The 27840-nt window shown below is 40.0% G+C and overlaps 1 long non-coding RNA gene across 1 annotated transcript; it reads left to right on the top strand.

The window, feature by feature from the left end:
* The first annotated feature begins 3368 nt into the window (after positions 1-3368).
* LOC126108426 (uncharacterized) lies at positions 3369-16967 on the top strand. Its single transcript, XR_007523516.1, has 3 exons — positions 3369-3432; positions 11536-11628; positions 16869-16967. It is a non-coding gene; the product is annotated as an uncharacterized LOC126108426 (long non-coding RNA).
* Positions 16968-27840: the final 10873 nt, after the last annotated feature.

Raw genomic sequence — 27840 nt, 5'->3', positions numbered from 1 at the left:
AATAAATGTGAAGTCTAGCTTCACTCAATGCAGACTGTCTGCTATACTGTCAACAAACACACTTAATCTGCCAACACAATTTTTGCAAATCCAATCTATGGAGCATGTTCTTGCATTTGTATCATTACCAATTCTGCAGATACATTCAAGTTGAGGGAGGCAAAGGAAGCAACAAATATTGTACAGTGCAACGAAAAGTTTGGGTCAAACTTTAAGTTACATTATTTACAACAAAAATTCCTTAATACTTCTGTAATATCCTTACTGAATGTACAACCTCTTAGTTTTGCCACAACTTTGCTCCCGTGACATATATACACACTGGAATATATCAGGGTGCATGTACACAGTGTTCTAAATATTAATTAATGTGAACTAAAGACACAAATCACAATTTTCTGCCATGAGTCTTATTGACGCTGGGTTTACATATTCAGAGACAAGTGCTAATGCAAAAAATTATTATATGAAACTAACTTCTTAAACCAGTATTCACAGTAAATGTCTCTTCAAACTTCTTTCAAGGTAACTATGAGAACTTGACTGAGCACTGGTAGACTGATTATGTCATTAACACAGCAGAAATACAAGCCTTAAGAAATTATCAACAGATAACTTCACTGACCACTTGCAAATATCAGAAAAATGAAAACTGAATAACTATCTACTCAAGTAAAGTTTTGAGTGTGATTAACACCTTCAGATGTATTGAAAACCTGAAAATACTGAACTACAGTAGGAAAGCAAGGGTTTTCATCAATGGCATAAATGTAGCTATGGAAAAGACTGTTATAGCAAACTTCATTGGCTTTTCCAACCCACAATTAGACTGTCACCTCCCTACCTAACCTAGGCCTTAGGTTATGCTGCAACTCTATAACCACAACAGGAATAGTATAGCACTCAATCCAAGTCATTGCTTTCCTCAAGTGATCATCATCTCCACTAGCCCTATACAGGTATAGCAAAAAGACAATCTATGACACCACTCAAGTAGTGACATAAACAAAACAGACAACCACAGTCTACAACAGGAACATGCAAACACAAGATCCAAGGTGCCATCTATGTAACCTATGATACACTTTTAAAAAATTACACTCATAGCTCATACTGATCACTAGACCCATAATTATTCAGTTCCAAAAAACATTTATTGTTAATACAGAAATTACAATTTCTATTCCATGCACAATTTTGTTGTTGTGATCAGTTTTAAAACTTGTTTGATGCTGCTCTCCACACTAGTCTATACAGTCAACACATCCTCATTTCTGCAACTTCTGCAGTCTACATCTATTTTAACCTGCTTACTGTAGTCAATCCTTTGTCTCTCTCTACATTATTTACTCCAAACTTCTTTTAGCCAAAATATGGCTTAAATTTCTTCTCTCTCCATTCTATCCACTTCCTCATAATTAGCTATTGGATCTCCCCATAAAAATCTTCAGCATTCTTCTGGAGCAAACCATATGAAAAGCATCTATTGGCTTCACGTCTAGTTATTGTCCACATTTCAAATATAGAATGTAATAATGCATTACCTGAACCTGCTTTAATTTGACATTGCATTGCTAATATTCATTATAATAAAATCTTCATTCTTACATTGTATATTAAAGTTGACACTTAAAGGAAATGTATAAGACCAGATTAAATCTGCCTTTAAGCAAACATACAGTTACTGCCAGTGCATTAAGAATATGCTGAAATTTATTAAATTGATCTGTAGGAAGCTGAAGGTCTAGTTAGTGTGGTAGGAGACGGTGTGGATACAAGTTGCCATAGCAGTACTGAACAATTTGTATAATCCCATGTGATGTATACAATTTAATAATTAACGGCCTATGACTGTTGAAGACCACAACAACTTGACTGTTTTACTATTAAATTTAACTAAATTCCTAGCAGACATAATAAAGTCATATTCATTCTTATGATGCACAATGAATCTGATGAACAAAGTTTATCAGAAGGAATAACTGATGTGGTTCTTCGACTTCTCTCAGCACAACCGTCTTTTGTTAACAGTTCTGCCTGCAAGTATTAAATTGACATAACTTTTAAAGGGCTACCAGTCTCTCCAATCTGTTAATTTCGGCTGAATTGCAAATACTGTTTACGTACCCTTTGCGGCTGTGCTGTGTCCCATGGTGCCACAAGCTCCAAGGAAAAGAAATGACATACACCAGGTGTGGGACAGGAATTCAAAGAGGAAGCCTGCCATGGCTCAGATAGTAATAATAATAAAATGATCTTTCTATTAATTAACTGCCTACAATAATACTAACATACTAGTACAAATAATGATAACAATGAATTAAAACATGATGTTGCTGTATTCTTTCTCTCTCGTGCCCGGCATCTCTCTTCAAGGCATCCTCTTTGCGTACACCATGTTGCTTCATTATTTTGTCGATATGCTCTTTCTTAAAGTGTCAGTAAGGTGATTTCCAATCAAAAATTCTTTGGCTCCTAATTATCTAACATTCTCAACAGATGTCGATATCAGTTTAATGAATTTCATTCTATTCTATCACTGTTTCATTTGCTCTCATTCCAGCACTTACTTAAACATTACAGGTTTTTCAGTCTTGATATGCTGGTGCTGCACCATTAATAATCTTTCTAGAATTTTGTCTTCTTTTGAGATCAGCAAGTAAAACCCATAGTTCAAATCCAAAGAATAGGACTGGTTCAGCCTGTAGCTCATACTCTTTTTGTACTGTTAGAAACGTGCTTGCCCCACCAAAAGGAGCTAATGATGTTAGAAAAGTGGTAAGTAGTGTGCCAAGGTAGGGTGTGTGTTTTTTAAATAGTTTTATCACAAATAAGCATTTATTGAAATGAAAGGTTTTGATGTAACTGTTCTAGACATTTTATGATTCTGATCATAATAGTAGTAGGAGTGATGTGCCACTTGACAGTCCAGGTCCTGCTTCCCCACACAGTTGATGTACACTGTATTGTGTCATTTGATATGAACAACATTGATTTCATTGTTTGAGGTAGTAGCTGTGTTGTTTTATTTTATTTCACTACCATTATATGCATATGAAGATAATGAAGTTAGAAAATATGATTGAAAACAATAGCATAGGGAGAAGGCTTAAGTTGAAGATCATAATGGATTTTCAAAGGTGTCATCATTAATTAGTCTTAAATTTTTTTGCTGCCTCCCATTGAAATATACCATGGTGAACTCGTCACTCAGAATTTGAAACTCAAAAGAGAACACTTGACCAGAAATACTATTTAGTTATTAAAAAGTATGACAATTGGGCTTTATATATGTGATACATTTTACATAATATGGGAGGACTGTGACTGCTTAAGTGTATTTATTACAGTTTGTTATTTTTACCACAGGCCCAAGTTTACCCATTCAACATGAATATAAAAGAAGAGTTGGAGGAGGGTGTGAATAAAGAGGTAATTATAGAATTTATATGACCAAATGGAATTAATCATCACTGAGTTGTTGTGAAAAAATGAGATGGTTATCAATCATGTGTGTATTCACTTTAGCAGTCCTGTGTTTACTTTAAGTTACAGTATTATAGTATGACACAGGTTGGAAATGAGGAAACAGGTAAAATAGAACATTTTGTTATAGTATACTGATATGGATTTAAACATTGCCTTTGAGCAGGTGAAGTAATTTAGCTTGTGAGTTCATAGAATTGCTTCTTTACATTATAAGCACAAATAAGAATTACGTAAGATTGCATTGATGAAGTTATATGAAAATTGGTACCAAGTCGGAAGACTCAAGCTATGATTTCCTGTTGTAATGAGTAGTTCCCTTAATGGTTCCATGTATGTGAACACCAGCATTGTATGTTTTTATTTGCCATGTAATACTGCTGTGACAGTTACTTTCAAGGAAAATCTACACAAAGTTGTGCAGAAAAAACAGGTGATCCTAACCTACTGAGTAGACACACTACAGGTGTTCTGGACAGGCAGTCTTGTGAAGTACTATTGAGCAGTTTTCTGAAAGCTTTCGTAAGCTGCTAGTATGCTAATGAAGCCTTCAAGAAGGCTATGAGAATAGATTTTTTAGAAAGAGCAGGTAAGTAGTTGTTAGCACCCCATTTAGACAATGAGTGAATATAATTTACTTCCAGTATGATTTACATAGAGGAATATGGGCAAATGTTAAATTGAATGTAAATCACATGCTGAAAAAGTATGTGGTGAGTAACTGGATTACAGACAGAAAAGATCCACATGACAATAAAGTGTAGTTAGCAGATTCAGTTACACAAAAAATGGTGCTGAACTGGCCCCTCTCTGCCATGTGAATTGTTCATATATGGAAAAGTGGTTTGTCGCATGTATAGAAAAAGGCAAAGGTCATTCTAGTTCATGAGAAAAGTCACAGGAAATATGTGTAAAACTACAGACATACCTAGTTGGTGTAAAAATCTTCTTGAATGATTTTGTGATTCTGTATGATGGCTCTTGAAAAAAAATCATCTGCAAGAAAGGAAATGGATCCCATAATTACTGGTCATGTGAAACTGTTTAGTCTGCTTATTCACAGTGCTGCCACAATGCAGTCAGCCTGTAAAATAAGACCATAGTTCTGTAGTAGTATCTGTGGGAAAGCTAGCAAAGTTGATGTACCTTTCAATGATTCAGCACTTCTGCTATGCAGTTAGTCATTAGTTTATGCCTTAAATTACATGAAAACAGTAAGATACATTAGAACTGAATGGTACAAATGGACAGGTGTGATGTACCTGCCATTACCACATTGTAAACTATACAAGTACCTTTTCTTGTGATGATATATCATAGCTAACACACACAACCTGTGGAATGAAAATGAATCTTTCCATAACTGCCTACCTATTTGTCGCAACAAGTATTTTAAGTATAGTTATATGTTGGCAATATAAAAATATTATTGAGTCGGAGAATCCTACTTTCACTACTGTTTGGGGGTTACCACCAATAGCATGCGCTTTCATTTATTGCACAAATTTCATCCGTATTCATTCTTGCCCTTCGTCTCCCCTCCACTCTTCTGATGTTACTGTCCCAGAGGTGTATCATCTCTCTCTTCAGTGTACATTCCATGGCTTGCTAAATATTTCAAGGGTTTCTGCTCAACGTTTCAGCCAGCTTTGGTCCAAGAGTATTTTGAACATGACAACTTTCTTGGAGGGCATTACATTCAGGAACTACAAATACATCAAGAATTCACTATTCAACAGTTTGATGGTAGTATGGTCTTTACATTTTATTCAGTCTGATTTCTGTTTCACCGCAGTAACTCTCCACACAGCGTGCACATGTTATGTCCATTCCAGCACTACTATTCAAGAATTAACTATAAAACACACAGAGAAAGCAATATATGTAACGTGCTATTGTTCTAATGTTTCACAAGTGGAGGCTAATGCATTACTGTGGTGTGTAGCTGTTCATTCAAAAGAATTAAGCTGTGTAACAGACCATGTATACACTTTAAAGTTAATGAAATATGGGATTGCTCCTTTTGACTAGAACAACATGGAAGGAATGTAATCAAGAAATAGAGAGGGGGAGGGGGAGGAGGAGGGCAAGAGGAGCGCTACATATGTAACTTGATTCTGAAAAACCCCAATTAAATTACGGTATTGTTAGCAGTCGAATAAAGTACAGGGTTAATCTTTGTTTCAAGTAACGGTAAACTAATTGGTTTTGATTGCTATGGGTGTTTCAGCCAGAATTTGGCTGTTCAATAATGCTAAATTCAAGGAGCAGAGATTTTTGACTAAACAAGGTCATGAAAGTTAGCCCGAAGTAAAGTTACATATTTTTGGTTAAAGATAAATGGAAGGAGTCACTATCACTGCAAAATAAATTTTTATTCGTATCTAATCTCAACATGTCAAATATGCTTGTGTTGTCCATTGTTTTGGACATGTCCAAGGGGACAGACAGTATTTTGATCCTGCAACCACAATGACTCAGGGGACAAAGTAGAGACATGGGTTATCTGTGGGCATCAATTTACATAAATGGGGAGTGTTGTCAAACACTGTAAAGGACGATACTACTACTTCAATAGCACCAGGTGAGTTTCTCACACTTGTAACTTCGCAGCTGCGAGAGGCAGCTAGATTGAGCTGACAACTTAGACATAGTACTACTTGCACGTTGATAGCTTTCTTTTTTATTGTAGTCATAGCTCCTTTCAATTCTGACATCTTAACTGAGCAACTGTCACAGCCTATACCCACACAGTTCTCCTGGGACAGAGAAAGAATTGTAGTACCTATACTTCACCAGTGACGCTACGCTCTTCATCTTAACATGCTTGAGATTAGCACACACTGCCCAACTGAGTTTAGCTGCAAGATATGTTGATGGTGATGGCTAATTACACGAAAGATTTTTTAAGTTTCATTGATATCAATAAAGACAAGGTGGTGGTATACTGATGTGATGTGAAATCGTAGATCTCCCCCACCCCCCTCCCCTCTCCCTGTGGTGCTTAAAGTGTCTGGAATTTGGGCACATGTTTGCATTGCAGCACTAACCTCATCTGTAGAGACTGGATGAGTATCGCCTGCAAATTCTCCGGTTGCCTCTCTCCACATCTTTGTTGACTGTGGAAAGCACCACACTCTCTGCTCACCAGATTACACTGTTCTCTACAGAGTGAAGAAGGCACAAGAATACAAGACTCAGGCCAAACCTACTGACAAAGAGGCCGAAAGAAAGTACAAGCATTTGCCCCCAGCATGTACACAATGACAAATGCTACAGCTACAAAGACATTTCCCCTTTGCTGATGGTACTCTGGCCTGTTACTCTTTCTGTAGTGGGCCCTCAGGGCCACTGAACCATCCTTGGCCCCTGTTGGTTCGGGGGATCCCCTTTTGCTGCTTTTTCCACACCTGCTTCGGGATCGATAGCTTCCCATACACGAGGGACATTTGTCCCCACCTCCCAGCCTGAGATGAATAAGCTTCTTCTGGCTTCTCTTGCAAGGAAGAGGTCCTTGGGGTCATTCCTTCCATGGGTTGTACTGGTCTACAACTGGACACCAGCAAGTGCTAAAGGAACCACAAACTGTTGGTCACACTGCTTCATGATCATCATCTTTACACGAAACTGATTCAGAGAAGCCCTTGGCATAATCAAAATCCTGTAAGGAGAGAAGACAAGAAAAGTGTTTAAAGGAGGAGGACCTTCCAGTGGGCCCCCATACTAGCAGATCCACCTGTTCAACTCCTGTGGCCAATGCAGAGATTCCAGCAACCCCTGAGGCCCTAGTTTGAACCACATAATGGCACCCGGAAAGGAGTTCGCACATATGTTCTGGATACACTGTATATAAAACTTTTGCCTCTTGATACACCTTTGGAGGTTGTGGCTGTTCAGGTAAGTGCATTTCGGCATAGTACTATCTGCAGTGTTTACCTCCCTCCTGATGATAAAGTATCTCATGAGATATTGTTTGTATTGGTTTCTCAGCTCCCCCCCCCCCCCCATCTTTCTTAATCTTGGGCAATTTCAATTTATATAACCCTTTGTGAGCTTTAACCATCATCACTGGCCATCATAAGGATCTCGGAGTCTGACTGGCACAACTTGATTTGCCTCTTAAATACTGATACCCCCTCACGTTTTGGCATGGCACACTGAGTGTTCTTGCTCATTAACCTTTTCATATGCAGCCCTAGGCTTCTCCCATCCATCCACTGGGGAGCTCATCATGACCTGTGTTGGTAGGGACCATTCCACAATCTTCCTGTCCCTCCCCCAGCTTCACTGCCCTGGATGCATGACAAGATGGGGTCTCAACATTGCTGACTGGAGTGCTTTTGCCTTTGCTGTCGGCCTCGAATCCCCGCCGCATGGAGGCATCAACAAGGCAGCCCAGAATATAATTACAGCCATTCATTTGGCAGCTGATTTAGCAATCCTCTGTTCCTTGGGCCTGCTCTGACGAGATTACCTTGGCAGTCACCAGAGAGTGCAGAGGCCATTAGTGATAGTAGGCAGGCTCTCCAGTAGCGTAAGTGGCACCAATTCATGGAGCATCTTATTTACTTTTAAGTGGCTTCATGCCCAGTTCTGCCACCTGATGAAATAATAAAAAGAAGAATGCTGGGAGCAGCATGTTTCAACCATCGGACCATGTACCTCTTCTCTTAATGTTATCAAGCAATGGGTAGAGAAAAAGCAATTATCTTTTACTACATGCCACCTGGAGCTGTATAAAGCTCCATTCATTGAGTGAGGATTCATCAGTGTCCTAGTCCTCTGTGCTGATGCAGCACCAGGGCCAGGTCACATCCACAACCAAATGATCAAGCACCTATCAGTGGATTGTCAGCATCATACCCTTGTCATCTGTAACTGGATCTGGAGCGAGGGCCAGTACCCATCATAACAATTAGAAAGTATCATAGTCACAGTGCTGAAATTGGGTAAGCTCCTTTAGAGATGAGCAGTTATCACCCAGTAAGTGTCACCAATGTTCTCCGTAAATTGCTTGAATGCGAAATGAGCTGGCAGCTGTGTGGCTCCTTGAGTCTCGGGGTCTTCTGGCAGCATCCCAGTGTGGTTTTCACCAAGGCTGTTCCACTACAGATAATCTGGTTTGCCTGCAGTCTGCCAGCCAATCAGCTTTTTCCCAATGTCAATGCATTATAACCATCTTCTTTGACTAGCAAAAGCTGTATGACAGCTGGAGGTGATGCTATATCCTTGCTGCCTTACACAAGTGGGGTCTGTGGGATCCACACCCAATTTTTATGTAGAATTTCCTGTCACAGTGTATGTTCTGGCTTCTAGTTGGTGCTTCCCACAGAACGCCACATATCCAAGAGAATGGAGTCTTGCAGGGCTCTGTACTGAGTATCCCTGTCTTTCTACAAGCCATCAGTGGTCACCTCTAGCTGTGAGGTCATCAGTATCACCATCCTTACATGCTGACTATTTGGGCCTCTTACTATTGCTCCTCTAGTGTGGGTGTCATTGAATGTAGACTGCAAGGCACCATACAAAAGATGCTGTCATGGGCACTGACCCATGGATTTTGTTTTTCGGGTGCCAAGTCCCATGTCATGGTTTTCTGTCAACATGGTATGGTTCATCCACAACCAGAACTTTATCTTGATGATGAACTACTCAATGTGGTAGGAACTTTTTAGGACTGGTCTCTGTTTCTTAGTTGACATGAATTCCCAGTATTTTTCAGTGTAAGTGAAAGTGCTTGCTGCACTTCAGTACACTTTATCACGTAACACCAGCAGTGGTGCATAGTGCACTACCCTTCTGCAGCTTTACAAAGCCATGATACAACCCTGGCTTGGTTATGGGATTCTGGTATATGGTTCGGCATCATCCTCAGCATTGTGGATACAGGATCTGATGCACCACTGTGGTGTTTGATTTGCAACAGGAGCCTTTTGAACTAGTCCTGTGGAAAGATTATGTATGGAGGCTGGGGTCCATTCATTGTGTATCAAGAGCCAACAGCAGCTTCTCAGTTATGCTACCTATGTTTGCAAATCTCCTAAGCATCCAAACTATCATCCCCTCTTTGCAAACAGGGAAACCCATCGCCCATAATGGCAGCCCGCATCAGGGATTTTGATCACATTCCACACCATGTCCCTCACCTCTGAACTCAAGTTACTTCTTCCTCCACCTCTCCTCTGGGCCCACTCATGTACACCTATGTGGGGAACCCATTGGTCACAGCTTTGTTTTGACCCCATCATGAGGTCCAAAAGACACGGACCCTCCTGAGGCCCTATGCCACCAATTTTTCTCCATCCTTGGTACATTCTGGAGTTCAGCAGTAGTCTATATACTGATTGCTTAATGGTTGCTGATCACATAGGCTTTGCTTACACTGTCATGGGTCCTACTGAATTGTCTTCCCTGCTGGAAGCTGTAGAGTTTGTAACCATATCTCATGCTCTTGAGTATATGCTTTCGTCCACTGGTGGGTCCTTCATCTGCAGCAACCTCTTAACCAGTTTTAAAGCTCTCAAGCAGTATTACCCTCAGCATCCCTTGGTCATTGCTAACCAGTATTCCCAGTATGCCCTTGAGCACTGTGGATGCTCAGTGATGATTGTTTGGACTCTGGGTCAGATTGGGATCCCTGGGAACAAACTTACTGATAGCTTACCGAGACGGGCTACCAGTAAACTGGCTCTGGTAATCAGTATTCTGGAAACAGACATCTGATCAGTATCACACCATCAAGTTTTAGGAACCTGAAATGTGGAATGAATCACTGTGACTTAAAACAACCTGTGATAAGGAGACTACGAATCTATGGAGGTCCTCCATGCAGGCCCCTCACAAGCATTCTATCATACTCTGCCAGCTCCACATGAGGTGTATCTGGTCGTCTCACGATCATCTCCTCCAGTGCCACACCACTGTTGTCATTCCGGTTCAACAGTGGTCTACATTTTGCTGTACTGTCCAACCTAACTTCCCTGTGGCAGAATCTTAATCTCCCTGACTTGCTACCCCTGACGCCTCAGTGGATGACTTAGTTTTATATTTACTTCATGATGCATTCTGATCTCCGGTGCTTCTGGCTGCTCCCTAAATGGGGCACCTTGGCCTGCCTTTCGTCCTCTGTCTCCTGTTCTTTTTGTCCCTTATATCAGTTTCATAGACATCGGGTTTTTCTTCCTCTGGATTGTGTGTGGTAGGCTTTCTCTTACAACAGTCATATAGACCTGCCTGCCTGTTTGAGAAAGAAGGGATGTATCACCCAGTAGTTTGGTGCCTTTAATCATTAAATCAGCCAACTACCTCTGTCCATCTGCTACCCCTCTCTGTTCATCTGTTTCTGCCACCTCTCTCTCTGTCTGTTTTTCTTCTCTTCCTCTCTCCACATCATCCTGCCCACCTCCATAGGAGGTTGCTGGTTCTTACCTTCTTAGTATTTTAGTCTAGATAGTAAGTAATATGTGTATCTGGCTTGGTTGAAGTGTAACGAGTGGTTTAGGTGGTGATGTAAAATACATCCACTTTCATAGTTGTGTGGTTACTGTCTATGCTGGTTGCTGCTTGATATATAAGAAATAATTTTGATTGATATTTTTGGTCAATTGCTTATTGTTGTGTACCATATTTTATTGCTGCCTGTTTCTAATTGATGAATATATGTGCTTATTAGTGTTATGGCCTTGACAGCTTCTACACAAGATATGTTTGAAAGTCCCCCTCTCCCCCCTCTTCCCCCCTCTTCGCCCCTCTTCCCCCCCTCTCCCCCCTCTCCCCCCTCTCCCCCCTCTCACCCCTCTCACCCCTCTTCCTCCTCCCCCCTCTCCCCCCTCTCCCCCTCTCCCCCTCTCCCCCTCTCCCCACTCCCCCCTCCCCCTCTCCCCCTCCCCCTCTCCCCCTCTCCCCCTCTCCCCCTCTCCCCCTCTCCCCCTCTCCCCCTCTTCCCCCTCTCCCCCCTCTCCCCCCTCTCCCCCCTCTCCCCCCTCTCTGTGAGAGTCATGTAGGAACAAGACACAGAAACCTTGATGGTTCAATTTTTTGCTATTTCAGTTTCTTGAAGACCCATTGAAGGCTGATGGGCCTAGTGTTTGGATAAAGTAAGACCCTGAACTGAAAAAGCAGGCTGATGGATCTGAGCATAATGTAAGTTTTCACACAAGCACTGTATTGAGCAGGAAGTGTAGTAAGAATGTCATGACACAAATATGTGGTATTAAAGCTAAATTTCAATGGATGGTGAACAATTGTAACCTATGATATCAGCTATTTTCAAGAATGTTTGTGGTCTTCCAGTTGACTCTAGTTAGCTGTGTTATTTGTAGGTTATTACCAATAGTATTTTAACAGCACTTATAACAAGCATATCTTTAGAAACCATTACCCTTGCATTAATTTTTTTATTATGATTGTATGTAATGAATGCCTTAAGTACATATTTGGTGCCAACAGAGCAAGGAAGACTTCCTTCTACATCTACATCTACATGACTACTCTGCAATTCACATATAAGTGCTTGGCAGAGGGTTCATCGAACCACAATAATACTATCTCTCTACCATTCCACTCCCAAACAGCGCACGGGAAAAACAAACACCTAAACCTTTCTGTTCGATATCTGATTTCTCGTATTTTAATTTGATGATCGTTCCTTCCTCTGTACGTTGGGCTCAACAAAATATTTTCGCATTCGGAATAGAAAGTTGGTGACTGAAATTTCGTAAATAGATCTCGCCGCGATGAAAAAGTCTTTGCTTTAATGACTTCCATCCCAACTCACGTATCATATCTGCCACACTCTCTCCCCTATTACGTCATAATACAAAACGAGCTGCCCTTTTTTGCACCCTTTTGATGTCCTCCGTCAATCCCACCTGGTAAGGATCCCACACCGCGCAGCAATATTCTAACAGAGACGAATGAGTGTAGTGCAAACTGTCTCTTTAGTGGACTTGTTGCATCTTCTAAGTGTCCTGCCAATGAAACGCAACCTTTGGCTCGCCTTCCCCACAATATTATCTATGTGGTCTTTCCAACAGAAGTTGTTCGTGATTTTGACACCCAGGTACTTAGTTGAATTGACAGCCTTGAGAATTGTACTATTTATTGAGTTATCGAATTCCAACGGATTTCTTTTGGAACTCATGTGGATCACGTCACACTTTTTGTTATTTAGCATCAACTGCCACCTGCCAAACCATATAGCAATCTTTTCTAAATCGCTTTGCAACTGATACTGGTCTTCGGATGACCTTACTAGATGGTAAATTACAGCATCATCTGCGAACAAGCTGAGAGAACTGCTCAGATTGTCACCCAGGTCATTTGTATAGATCAGGAACAGCAGACGTCCCAGGACGCTTCCCTGGGGAACACCTGATATCATTTCAGGTTTACTCGATTTGCCGTCTATTACTACGAACTGCGACCTTCCTGACAGGAAATCACGAATCCAGTTGCACAACTGAGACAATACTCCATAGGCCTGCAGCTTGATTAGAAGTCGCTTGTGAGGAACGGTGTCAAAAGCCTTCCAGATATCCAGAAATACGGAATCAACCTGAGATCCCCTGTCGATAGCGGCCATTATTTCGTGCGAATAAAGAGCTAGCTGCGTTGCAGAAGAACGATGTTTCCTGAAACCATGCTGATTACGTATCAATAGATCGTTCTCTTTGAGGTGATTCATAATGTTTGAATACAGTATATGCTCCAAAACCCTACTGCAAACTGACGTCAATGATATTGGTCTGTAGTTTCATGGATTACTCCTACTACCCTTTGTAAACACTGGTGTGACCTGCGCAATTTTCCAATCTGTAGGTACAGAACTATCAGTCAGTGAGCGAGCGGTTGTATATGACTGCTAAGTAGGGAGCTATTGTATGAGTGTAATCTGAAAGGAACCCAATCGGTATACAATCTGGACCTGAAGACTTGCCCGTATCAAGCGATTTGAGTTGCTTCGCAACCCCTAAGGTATCTACTTCTAAGAAACTCATGCTAGCAGCTGTTCGTGTTTCAAATTCTAGAATATTCCGTTCGTCTTCCCTGGTGAAGGAATTTCAGAAAACTGCGTTCAATAACTCCGCTTTAGTGGCACAGTCGTCGGTAACAGTACCATCGGCACTGCGCAGCAAAGGTATTGACTGTGTCTTGCCGCTTGTGTACTTTACATACGACCAGAATTTCTTCGGATTTTCTACCAGATTTCGAGACAATGTTTCGTTGTGGAACCTATTAAAGGCATCTCGCGTTGAAGTCCGTGCCAAATTTCACGCGTCTGTAAATTTTAGCCGATCTTCGGGATTTCGCGTTCTTCTGAACTTCGCATGCTTTCTCCATTGCTTCTGCAAGTGTCCGGACCTGTTTTGTGTACCATGGGGGATCAGTTCCATCTCTTACCAATTTATGAGGTATGAATCTCTCAGTTGCTGTTGCTACTATATCTTTGAATTTGAGCCACATCTCATCTACATTTGCATAGTCAGTTCAGAAGGGATGGAGATTCTCTCTGAGGAAGGCTTCTAGTGACACTTTATCTGCTTTTTTAAATAAAATTATTTTGCGTTTGTTTCTGGTGGATTTGGAAGAAACAGTATTGAGCCTAGCTACAACGACCTTGTGATCACTAATCCCTGTATCAGTCATGATGCTCTCTATTAGCTCTGGATTGTTTGTGGCAAAGAGGTCAAGTGTGTTTTCGCAACCATTTACAATTCGCGTGGATTCGTGGAATAACTGCTCGAAATAATTTTCAGAGAAAGCATTTAGGACAATCTCGGAAGATGTTTTCTGCCTACCACCGGTTTTGAACAAGTATTTCTGCCAACATATCGAGGGAAGGTTGAAGTCCCCACCAACTATAGCCATATGAGTGGCATAGTTATTTGTTACGAGACTCAAATTTTCTCTGAACTGTTCAGCAACTATATCATTGGAGTCTGGAGGTCGGTAGAAGGAGCCAATTATTAACTTAGTTCAGCTCTTAAGTATAACCTCCTCCCATAGCAATTCGCATGGAGTATCTACTTAGACTTCACTACAAGGTAAACCACTACTGACAGACACAAACACTCCACCACCAATTCTGCCTAATCTATCTTTCCTGAACACTGTCTGAGACTTCGTAAAAATTTCTGCAGAACTTATTTCATGCTTTAGCCAGCATTGTTCACCTATAACAATTTCAGCTTCTGTGCTTTCTATTAGCACTTGTAGCTCAGGGACTTTCCCAGCACAACTACAACAATTTACAACTACAATTCCGACTGTTCCTTGATCCAAGCACGTCCTGTATTTTCCATACACTCTTTGAGATTGCAGCCCACCCCGTACTTTCCCGAGGCCTTCTAACCTAAAAAACAGCCCAGCCACACAGCCTCCGCTACCCGTGTAGCCGCCAGCTGAGTGTAGTGAACTCCTGACCTATTCAGCGGAACCCGAAACCCCACCATCCTATGGCTCAAGTCAAGGAATCTGCAGCCAACACGGTCGCAATACCATATGAGCCTCTGATTCAGACCCTCCACCTGGCTCTGCACCAATGGTCCGCAGTCGGTTCTGTCAACGATGCTGCAGATGGTGAGCTCTGCCTTCATCTCGTAAGCAAGACCAGCAGCCTTCACCAAATAGATAGCTGCTGGAATCCAGAGAGAGGTTTCTCAGATCCAAAGCGACACACATCATTAGTGCCAACATGTGCCACCACCTGCAGCTGGCTGCACCCTGTGCTCTTCATGGCATCCAGAAGGACCCTTTGCACATCAGGAATGACTCCATCCGGAATGCACACGGAGTGCACACTGGATTTCTTCCCCTCGTTAGCTGCCATATGCCTAAGGGGCCCCATTACACGCCTAACATTGGAGCTCCCAACTACCAATAAGCCCACCCTCTTCGACTGACTGGACCTTGAAAGCCGAGAATCATCCTCTGAAACAGGGCAGGCAGCTGCATCTGGCTCAGCCAGAGACAGTGCCTGAAACCTGTTTGTCAGACACACTGGGTGGGCTTTCTGATCAGCCTCCGGGGACGTCTTTCGCTGCCTGCCACGCCTTGGAACAATCTCCCAGTCAACCACAGATGAGGACTCAGCCCCACTGCGGGCAGCAACCGGGGAAACCACAGCAGCAGACCGATCTGGGGACAGACGGGATGAGGTTGACATCCCCATGATACCAAAGTCCGGCTCCCCACAATGGTGCCCATTGGCAACAGCCTCAAGCTGCGCGACCGTAGACAGCGCCGCTTGCAGCTGTGAGTGAAGGGATGCCAACTCAGCCCTCATCTGAGCACAGCAATCACAGTTTCTGTCCATTCTAATCGATGTTGAACAACAGTTACTGAATCACAAGTCCGTGCCTGGATAACGCAATGAACGAACCTGTACAAATGCCTAACGACTGCGCTACAATCTGCCTGAATTTATGATTACAGTAACTAAAACTCGAAATTACATCTCCTACACGAAACTCACACGCAATTTAAGTAACAATCTACGACGTAAACACTAAAGCGCGATGCTACAACTCTCAAATACTATAATACGCCCGAAATCTATGAATTAAACAATGCAAGTACCCAAAAACATGCAAAGAAATTAAGAATTAAACTACGTAACAAATAAGTAAGCTAAGAGTATACGACTTGCTGCTGGCAGCTGCTTATCTCCAACGGCGGCAGGGGGAAGTAATTGTTAATCTTGTTACGTGCCTCTGTGTCACAGTGCTATAACAGATGATGTGGAACTATGATATGTGATGAGTATTTTGTAGAGTTCCCAGTCATTATTCACTGTAGTATTTACATCATTACTGACATCCTGCTTTCGCTGTATGTAATTCTGTATGATTTTCATCCAGTACACATGACATAAATTTTAATTGTTTCCTAAAGAGCAGCCACTGAAAATACATGGTGTAAATAGCATTCAATTTGGTAAATTTTGCTGATAATGTGTGGAATGCCATATTCATTTGAATAATGAACGAAAAGTCCTCTTGTTTATGGGTTTACAGCTGGAAGATTATTTGCATCTATTTATTATCTGAGCTTAATTTAGAAATGTTGTCGCACTCATATATAAAGTTCGTATGTGGGAGTACGACCACCCGATAAAGCATGCCATAGTGCCTTTGAAATCAGAGTGGATTATGTGACAGGAATAGAAAGAGAAAGTATGCCAAATAAATACTACACAATGGCTGATAGCAAAATCAGAGACAATAGAACTGATTTGGATGCATTCTGACACTCACTCTTCCCAATCGATAAGAATCTCTGTAAAGTTGGATGATACTCATGAGAAAGGAATAGGGAGAGCTGTCATATACACACAGAAGTTAGCAAGCAGTTATAATTCACAGAATGTTTCCTTCTTTCAGTCCATTGAAGATCCATTGGGAATATTGTGGTCCACTGATTTTATCAAGGAGGATCCTTAATTAAATTTGGAAATGAGTGTAACTGATAATATTGTAAGTATTTACGTGTCTGATATATTGCCTGTAGTCAAGTAATAAGTCTTTTGTTAAGTTTGTAGAGGAAAAGATGCATTGCAGTGAAATTGACAGATTGTCAGTTTTTTGGAACTTGTTGTTGTTCATAATTGTAGAGTATTCTTGTACTTCTGCACTTGAATTTCATTTCACCTGTTATGTGCTGACTGTTTTAAATAGAAATAGAAATGGAAGGGGATTGGTGACTGGTATAATCTTGTTTTATGTAGCCCTTGTTCGTATCAACTATATTGTACAGGGTTATTACAAATGATTGAAGCGATTTCACAGCTCTACAATAACTTTATTATTTGAGATATTTTCACAATGCTTTGCACACACATACAAAAACGCAAAAAGCTTTTTAAGGCATTCACAAATGTTCGATATGTACCCCTTTAGCGATTCGGCAGACATCAAGCCAATAATCAAGTTCCTCCCACACTCGGCGCAGCATGTCCCTATCAATGAGTTCGAAAGCATTGTTGATGCTTTAAACTGTGCATATCATTGTCGAATGGAGTTAGCAGTTGGTGGATCTTTGTTGAACTTCGTCCTGTAGTGTCGTTGCACTGTTATGACTGACTGATGTGAGTGCATTTCAAGCACGACATACGCTTTCTCGGCTCCTGTCGCCATTGTCTCACTATGCTCGCGAGCGCTCTGGCAGAAGAAACCTGAAGTGCGGCTTCAGCCGAACAAAACTTTGAGTTTTTCTACGTATCTGTAGTGTGTCGTGACCATATGTCAATGAATGGAGCTACAGTGAATTTATGAAATCGCTTCAATCATTTGTAACAGCCCTGTATAATGGCTGTGTGCGATGGTCGCAAAATTCACATTTAGGTAAAGTGTAAGTTCTAATAGTGTAGGTCATTTGAGAAATATTCCTCCTTTCAATAACTTCTGATAAATGCAGTTCAAAAATCATTGGCTGATGTCATCTTTTGTGTGAATATTATTCTTACATTTGACCTAAAAATTTTTTGGGTTATGAAAAAGGGAGATAAAATTTGTGTGTTGTAGATCAGCCCTGATACTTTGGCCACAACCTGTATATATTGTGGCAGCTTCTGTGGTGCCTGTTGTATTGGTTATAAAAGTTTCTGTAATAGAATAACTCTGTACATGGCTTTTGGTGAATGATAGTACATAGATGAAGCCATGTATGACCTTGTCATTAGAGTCCTGGCAGATCTAAAGAAGAGAGATAAATTTTTTAAATATGATTTATGACCTTGGTAAGGTAAAGAGATGTTCAAATTGATAAATATGTCACAGGAATGAAATTAGACAATGATTGGGGAACATTTAACATACAATTGCAGAAGTTTAGGTACTGGCTCGCTCTTGATCTCATTGTTCATAAACAAACTTGTTGCAGTTGCAAAGCATTCTTCAGGCACAACATGTTGGCTTCTTCAACACAGAAATGTGTGGTGATGATACAAGCATACAGGTCAAGGAATCAAACGATCATGCTACAGACAGCTCACATTATGTAAAGGAGTGTAGCTGATTCACAGCTAACAGGCCAAGAATTTGACACAGAGACTCATGTTATGCCATTTTAAACAAATTAAAGGGATGCATTGGCATCACAAGTAGACAGGACAGTAAGTGAAACAGTAGTACTGTTGTTCCACAAGAAGGGTTTTACAGAAATGAGAATGCCACACATAGTAGTCAGGGATGTGCAAATGAGGAGCTAGGCCAAAACAACAAACTGTACAGTGTCCTAAGGCATACCTGTAGTTGTCAAAGTGGCTGGATTGTAGTTGGTGACCACTTACCATGAAAATACAAAAGGCCATACTGGCCTTCGTATTCAGTCAGAGAGATCACAGGTCAAACAAGATGTCTCCATGTCACCAGGGCCAGAGGTTCAGGGATAGTGTCCACTGCATGGAGTGATGCTCCCATAGCAAGTGTGAAGAACAGTGTGTTTCTGGTTGTGTGGTCTGGAAAACCATGTCATGTGCTTGGCACTGAAATAACTGATGTGTACCCCCCCTCCCCCCACTTGTTGCTTTGAAAATATGTAACTTAGATTAAATAGTGGTAGAGACATGAGCAAATCTACAAAGAGGATGTGTGACGATAACAGTGATCCTGAGTGGCACATGCAGTTTTGCAGTGAACATCTGTCAGCTAGTGACATGCAGTGTTTGTGGTCTCAGGAGCATAAAATGCTAGGGCTTAATGATGCAGAAAAATTGGGCTGACCATTTTGATACTGGCACATGGCCAGCAATATTCTGTATTAATTGTGGAATTGGAAACTTTTTTAGGTAATTACATGAGGAGCTAGAGCAAGCTAGCAAGATAGCAAAGTAATACTTTGCTGGAGAAGCAATTAAGTGATAGGCTGCCACATCTGTCATTGGTAGGTTCAAACAGTACGTAGGTGTTATGGAGATGCTTCAGGAACTCAAATGAGAACTTCCGGAAGGAAGGTGATGTTCTTTGGATGAACACTATGGAGAAAATTTAGAGAATTGCCATTTGAATTCTGATTGCTGAACAATTTTGTTGTTTCCAACATAAATTGCACATAAGGACTATGATGATAAAATTTGAGAAATCGGGGCTGATATGGAGGCACATAGACAGTCTTTTTCCCTTATATTTTTTAGTGGAATGGGAACGAAAATGACCAGCAGGGTTATGGTGTACCCTTCCCAATGCGCCATTAGCTGGATAGCGGAGTATCAATGTGTGTGGAGATACTAGATAAAATAAGTAGCTGACAAATTAGTAGGAGCAACAGTGATATTTTTCATAGTAGTAAATGTACATTAACATACATACAAAATAATCCATTAGCAGTTTCCATAATTAGCAGTGTCAGTAGATTAGCACTAGTCACAAACAGCTGGTTGTCAGTATACTTCAGAGGTAAATTTCCTGTGGGAGCTTCTGTCTTAAGATTTGCAGACTGGTTCATTCCAATTCCATCCACATCTTTGTTTATGGAATGCAATGTGTAAATCAAGGAATGAACAAATGAATAACATTCACATCCCATATCTAGCCAGAGCAGAGGTTACAGTGTTGAAAGCAAATTTAATTTTATGAAAACATTTCTGAAATGTTCAATAAGACGCAACCCATCAAGACAAATCATCATATTTTATTGAAAGAAACTATACCTGTATAAGCAATTCTTCAGGATGTTTAAAATCATCAGATTTCACAAAGCTATAATATTGTAATAAATAAAGGTACAGAATTGGTGTCGGATTTTTACTGCTATATATGACTGAAAATCTTTTATTTACAAAGGAACCATATGATCTTCCCATTGCTTACAATTCATTAATGTGCACATTTGATATTAAGGTGGTTTTCACAGCTGTGTTTAGGATCAGATTCATCATTTACTGATAACAAAAATCAAAATTCTTTTAAACACATTTATGCAGCCATGTGATAGACTTGATCCATGCATTTGCAAGCGTGTCAGTTTAGGAAACTCACTGCTGTGGGCATGTAGTATCATAGTTCATCCAATGATGTTGGAAGAGGAGGCACATACATGGAGCCTTTCACAAACTCCCGCCAGTAAAAGAGATAGCATACTGTGAGATGAAGCAAATTTCCAGCGCAGGTCTGCAGCACCTTTAGCTGATCAATCCCTCAGGCAGCTAACTGTTCAGAAGTGCTCTTTTGTGCAGGTTCCAATGCAGTGGTGCACAATTCATATGAACAATTATATTTCTGATAATTTTCCATCTCTTCTGTTTTTGGTCGATCTATGTTTTTTTCTAATATTGTCAACTTTCTTCAGTTTGTTACAGAATTCCCTTCTCTTCAGATTCAGTTCAGTGCCAATCCCACTAAACTGTTCATCACATCCCATAATTTGAATAATAAATCATGATCACTACCAACAAACTTCTTCCCCCATATTGCGTGGCACATTACTCTTATTAATGTTGCAGCTACCAGTTCAAGTCTTATCCCTAGAGGACTCATTTTATAACATATAATGTAATTAGAAACAACCTGCTACTGGAAGTAGTACACATTACTGTACACACACTAAATTATACATACTGCATACAATTCCTTGATGTCTGCTTGGGTTTCAATAAAATGGGGTCAAGAAAATGGTAAACTTCTCAAGTTGATCCCCTCAGCATTGCTCACCTTGAGGCAATTATGATAACATCTCTTGGAGTTTTGACTTGTTTTTGGAAATATCTTCTGGGACATCCAACTGCAAATAAATAAAATTTTTTTAACTTAATGTAAAAGCCAATAGGGAGTTCCATAGTGACATGTAGGTGCAATATCCCCTTGGTCAGTGAAGAGGTTTATGCGAGGCGTTCAGTTGTCAACATCACATCATTCATACTACAAGCTTGTATAGGATAAATACTAATTTGTTTATAGCTGCCATGTCCTATAAGATTATACTGTAGGGTAGTACTGAGTGAAAGCATACTAGGAAGCATTTTTGCAAGTTGACACTCTCAAAGAACACTCATTAATTGCAAGGCAGAGAGATACGAGCTTTTTGGTTAGCTCATTCTTGTGCTGGTGCTTCCTTAATTTAATATCCATCCAAATGCCCAAGAACTTAACTCATAAATCCTCATCCAGTGCCTGTAATTGATATCTCCTTGTATCTGTAAGTCATTTGGACTTGTTTGGAGTTGCATCATGTGTGCTTATGTAAGTCTAAAGGTTGAATTTTTATTCTGTTGCCCGTAAACCAGTTGATCCATTATTCTTCTGGCTGTTTTTAGTATGAATGTGTTTGCTGGTTATCAGTGTACTTGTCATTGGCAAGCATTGCAGATTTTGAACAAGGCATCTCCAATGGTTTTAGCACAACATATATGTAGGTCATGATAAATCAAATGCTGAACCCTGTGTGACATTGAATGTATTGCTTCCCCATTGTGTATTCAGTTTTCCTCCCAAGGCATCATTTATTACTACAACCCAGTTTTTTGTTGCTAAGCTAAGATTCAGTTCTTGTAAGTGTGATTCTTTTAACACCATAACACTGTAGTTTCCTGACTAAAGGGAGATGAAGGTCGTAATGTGATGCCAATAAGGTTTCTCCACTTCTACTGCATATTTCAGTCATGCTGTAAAGTCAGCACAATATTTTAGTTATTAGATTGTTGCAATCATAACAAGTAGAGCTCCTCCTTCTATCAGCAGATGATTCTTGTGACTGATTTGACCATTCATCTGATGAAACTGATGTCTGGTCGAGTATACACTTCCTGACTGAATCTGATGTATCTAATTTCAATGGTCACCTCCACCCTCCTCCCCCCCCCCCCAGTTTTTTCAGCTACTGTTAAGAAATTATTGTTTTCATGGCCTGATATTATCTCAGTTTTTCCTAAATATTAGACTGGTACATAAGTTGATAGCAGTTTCATTTTGCATGTTGGTATTTCCTGTTGCTGAGGGTTTATTTGTCAATTGTCATTTTTTATTTGTAGTTCACTGTTGCTCTTTGAGTCTACATATTGTCAGTTTGTCATTTGAATATAGTAAGTGGAACTGTGGCCACTAGATAGTGGAGTGCCAAGTGGAGAAATAGGAGCATTGTTGGGTTCTATATAGGTGTAAAAGCAATGGAGGCAGCCAGAAACATTTGCATCCTGTTTGTATTTAATACCATTGGACAGAGCTATTCAAGAAAATTATTTTTTCATTCTAGGGAGAATTGTTTTGCCATTAGTGACTTACCTTCGAGGTTTGATGGAGATAATTTAAATGCATTAATTCAAAATGATCCATGTCACTGTGCTTGAGAACTGTCAAATCTGATGAACTGTGATCATTTGATGACCTTCTGATATTTGTGTGCAATGGATAAGGCTCAAAAATAGGGTGTGTGGATACCATGTGCACTAAACCAAAATCACAAAAATGGATGGCCATGTGCGCATTCTTGCTTGCCTTTAATCAGTTGTATGTGAACAACACCAATCATTTCTGCTCTGTATCATTATGCTGATCAGAAATAGTGGCTTTGTGCTAAAATAAGGAAAAGAAGGGAATGGTTGAGCCCAAACAAAGCATCAACAAAAAGCATCCACAAAAGATAATGTACATTCTGTGTGGTTTACTATGAATTGGATCCTTGAGATGTAACCACTGATTACTACTGACATTTACTGTCAACAGCTGAGACTGGTTGCAGATGCTGTACATGAACAATGACCAGGAAGACACTACTCAAAGAAAACGCCGGCCCACAATCTGCTAGACTGACAAAAAACAGTACACAGGAGTTGGGGTTTGCTCATTACACACCCACCTTATTCAACTGATCTTGCACACTCAGATTTTCTCCTTTTCTGCTCTCAATCAAACAGCCTTCAAGGAACTTCCTTTCCAGATGAAAATGCGCTCAGAGCCTTGCTTAATGAGTTCTTCACCTTAAAACCAGGTGACTTCTACAGTTACAGAATGAAAGTCATCACAGCATTCAGAGACTGTTGTAAATAGTGAAGGAGAATATTTTGTTGATTATTTAAGTTTCTCTTATTTGTATCTGTTATATATTCAAATTAGGCAATATGCCATGAACCATATACCAACTAAGTGATAGCTGCAAAAGGGTACATATGCCTTATCTTTTTTCATTTTACTGGTAAACTGTGTTTCCTTTCATCTCTGTCTAACCAGTATGTATAATGTTTAAAATAATACTTGGTCTGTTAAGCCCAGTGTCTCAATAGAGATTTAGTATTATACATATCTTTTGCAACACAGTTAACTCAATAGATGTGTGCTAAGTCTTCAATTATGAATCATATTGTCTTTAGTTGTCAAGTTTATAAAGAATTTAATATTTTCTCAAAATAATTATGATCCCCCAGTAAGGTTATGGCTGAGTAAATGACAGAAGATTCTTAATTTCTTGTCACAAAATGATGTGCTCTGTTGAGAGGTTAATGTAACATATGCACGGTTGTTTGTCAGGACATTTTAGTAGTAGTATCAGGGTCAACCGTGTTGTGACAGTTTTATCCAACATAAAAGCTAATTACTCTTGTTCTGTGGTATTCGTTTAAATAATTTTAATAAACAACGCAAAGGGTTCATTGAAATATTATCAAAAAATGAGCATAGCTTCTAATACTAATTACATATGAAAAAAATTCAATGAAGAATTGTCAGAATCTGTAAATTAGTTATTAAATTTGTTTACTTCAGTGTAGAAATGATTGAAGCACTAAATGTCCACAAATTGATGTTGGATGTTGGAAATAATTCTAATTTGTTGTATAATCAGTAGGCCTGGTAGTTGCAGTGGATAAAGATACAATTACTTCTTAATGGAATACAACAGTATACTTACTCATTAATGGTCAGTTGAATCAAAAGTAGAATTCAGCTGAGGAAACAGTGATTCCAAGTTTCCTCTTGGACAATCACACACAAGAAAAATGAGTTTCATTAATTGTTATAGTAACATTTCCTTTTCTAAATGATTGATGTGTTCACACAGTTGGCTGTGTGTAATTAAAGGTAGTTCCTGAAAGAATTTTTTACAATTATATTTAAATCAGAAATTGTTTGAATTGCACCCTTCCTTTAAAATACAAATACTTACGGAATAGGTTACATTAGGCATGCAGTAATTGTATCTAAAACTTGTAATCTTGAAGATGAAAGTAAAAAACTAATTGCATTTTGGACACCATAGATTCTATACATGGCTCGCACAAATAGCATCATTCATAGTGCAATTTTGGATACTCTAAGCAACTAAAACTATACATAAATCATATGAGTTAAACACACAAGTCGTTCAGTTTTTCATTATATTACATTTTCTTCTTAAAAAAAAAAGATTCGTGTTGCAACACAGTCGTATGTCCCAATTCTAAACACATAAGAAATATCTGTTGCTTTTTAAATAATCATTGGTTGATTTATTAATGTTCAGATTTGTTCAGTTCTAACAAAAAGTGCTGTCACTTTTGTGTTGTTGTTGCTGTGGTCTTCAGTCCCGAGACTGGTTTGATGCAGTTCTCCATGCTACTCTATCCTGTGCAAGCTTCTTCATCTCCCAGTACCTACTGCAACCTACATCCTTCTGAATCTGCTTAGTGTATTCATCTCTTGGTCTCCCCCTACGAATTTTACCCTCCACGCTGCCCTCCAATACTAAATTGGTGATCCCTTGATGCCTCAGAACATTTCCTACCAACCGATCCCTTCTTCTGGTCAAGTTGTGCCACAAACTTCACTTCTCCCCAATCCTATTAAATACTTCCTCATTAGTTACATGATCTACCCATCTAATCTTCAGCATTCTTCTGTAGCACCACATTTTGAAAGCTTCTATTCTCTTCTTGTCCAAACTATTTACCGTCCATGTTTCACTTCCATACATGGCTACACTTCATACAAATACTTTCAGAAATGACTTCCTGACACTTAAATCTATACTCGATGTTAACAAATTTCTCTTCTTCAGAAACGCTTTCCTTGCCATTTCCAGTCTACATTTTATATCCTCTCTATTTCGACCATCATCAGTTATTTTGCTCCCCAAATAGCAAAACTCCTTTACTACTTTAAGTGTCTCATTTCGTAATCTAATTCCCTCAGCATCACCCGACTTAATTCGACTACGTTCCATTATCCTCGTTTTTCTTTTGTTGATGCTCATCTTGTACCCTCCTTTCAAACACTATCCATTCCGTTCAACTGCTCTTCCCAGTCCTTTGCTGTCTCTGACAGAATTACAATGTCATCGGCGAACCCCAAAGTTTTTATTCCTTCTCCATGGATTTTAATACCTATTCCGAATATTTCTTTTGTTTCCTTTACTGCTTGCTCAATATACAGATTGAATAGCATCGGGAAGAGACTACAACCCTGTCTCACTCCCTTCCCAACCACTGCTTCCCTTTCATGTCCCTCGGCTCTTACAACTGCCATCTGGTTTCTGTACAAATTGTAAGTAGACTTTCGCTCCCTGTACTTTACCCCTGCCACCTTCAGAATTTGAAAGAGGGTATTCCAGTCAACATTGTCAAACGCGTTCTCTAAGTCTACAAATGCTAGAAACGTAGGTTTGCCCTTCCTTAATCTAGTCTCTAAAATAAGTCGCAGGGTCAGTATTGCCTCACGTGTTCCAACATTTCTACGGAATCCAAACTGATCTTCCCCGAGGTCGGCTTCTACTAGTTTTTCCATTCGTCTGTAAAGAATTTGTGTTAGTATTTTGCAGCTGTGGCTTATTAAACTGATTGTTCGCTAATTTTCACATCTGTCAACACCTGCTTTCTTTGGGATTGGAATTATTATATTCTTCTTGAAGTCTGAGGGTATTTCGGCTGTTTCATACATCGTGCTCACCAGATGGTAGAGTTTTGTCAGGACTGGATCTCCCAAGGCCGTCAGTAGTTCCAATGGAATGTTATCAACTCCGGGGGCCTTGTTTTGACTCAGGTCTTTCAGTGCTCTGTCAAACTCTTCACGCAGTATCGTATCTCCCATGTCATCTTCGTCTACATCCTCTTCCATTTCCATAATATTGTCCTCAAGTACATCACCCTTGTATAGACCCTCTATATACTCCTTCCACCTTTTCTGCTTTCCCTTCTTTGCTTAGAACTGGGTTTCCATCTGAGCTCTTGATATTCATACAAGTGGCTCTCTTTTCTCCAAAGGTCTCTTTAATTTTCCTGTAGGCAGTATCTATCTTACCCATAGTGTGATAAGCCTCTACATCCTTACATTTGTCCTCTAGCCATCCCTGCTTAGCCATTTTGCACTTCCTGTCGATCTCATTTTTGAGACGTTTGTATTCCTTTTTGCCTGCTTCATTTACTGCATTTTTATATTTTCTCCTTTTATCAATTAAATTCAATATTTCTTCTGCTACCCAAGGATTTCTACTAGCCCTCGTCTTTTTACCTACTTGATCCTCTGCTGCCTTCACTTCATCCCTCAAAGCTACCCACTCTTCTTCTACTGTATTTCTTTCCCCCATTCCTGTCAATTGTTCCCTTATGCTCTCCCTGAAACTCTGTACAACCTCTGGTTCTTTCAGTTTATCCAGGTACCATCTCCTTAAATTCCCACCTTTTTGCAGTTTCTTCAGTTTTAATTTACAGGTCATAACCAATAGATTGTGGTCAGTCCACCTCTGCCCCTGGAAATGTCTTACAATTTAAAACCTGGTTCCTAAATCTCTCTCTTACCATTATATAATCTATCTGATACCTTTTAGTATCTCCAGGGTTCTTCCATGTATACAACCTTCTATCATGATTCTTAAACCAAGTGTTAGTTATGATTAAGTTGTACTCTGTGCGAAATTCTACCATGCGGCTTCCTCTTTCATTTCGTAGCCCCAATCCATATTCACCTACTACGTTTCCTTCTCTCCCTTTTCCTACACTCGAATTCCAGTCCCCATGACTATTAAATTTTCGTTTCCCTTCACTATCTGAATAATTTCTTTTATTTCATCATACATTTCTTCAATTTCTTCGTCATCTGCAGAGCTAGTTGGCATATAAACTTGTATTACTGTAGCAGGTGTGGGCTTCGTATCTATCTTGGCTACAATAATGCGTTCACTATGCTGTTTGTATTAGCTTACCCGCATTCCTATTTTCCTATTCATTATTAAACCTACTCCTGCATTTCCCCTATTTGACTTTGTGTTTATAACCCTGTAGTCACCTGACCAGAAGTCTTGTTCCTCCTGCCACCGAGCTTCACTAATTCCCACTATATCTAACTTTAACCTATCCATTTCCCTTTTTAAATTTTCTAACCTACCTGCCCGATTAAGGGATCTGACATTCCACGCTCCGATCCGTAGAACGCCAGTTTTCTTTCTCCTGATAACGAC

Source organism: Schistocerca cancellata, chromosome 11 (assembly GCF_023864275.1).
Source record: "Schistocerca cancellata isolate TAMUIC-IGC-003103 chromosome 11, iqSchCanc2.1, whole genome shotgun sequence".
NCBI classification, from domain to species: domain Eukaryota; kingdom Metazoa; phylum Arthropoda; class Insecta; order Orthoptera; family Acrididae; genus Schistocerca; species Schistocerca cancellata.
Note: the sequence above shows the minus strand (reverse complement) of the source record. Positions and strands in the feature narration are given on the sequence as shown.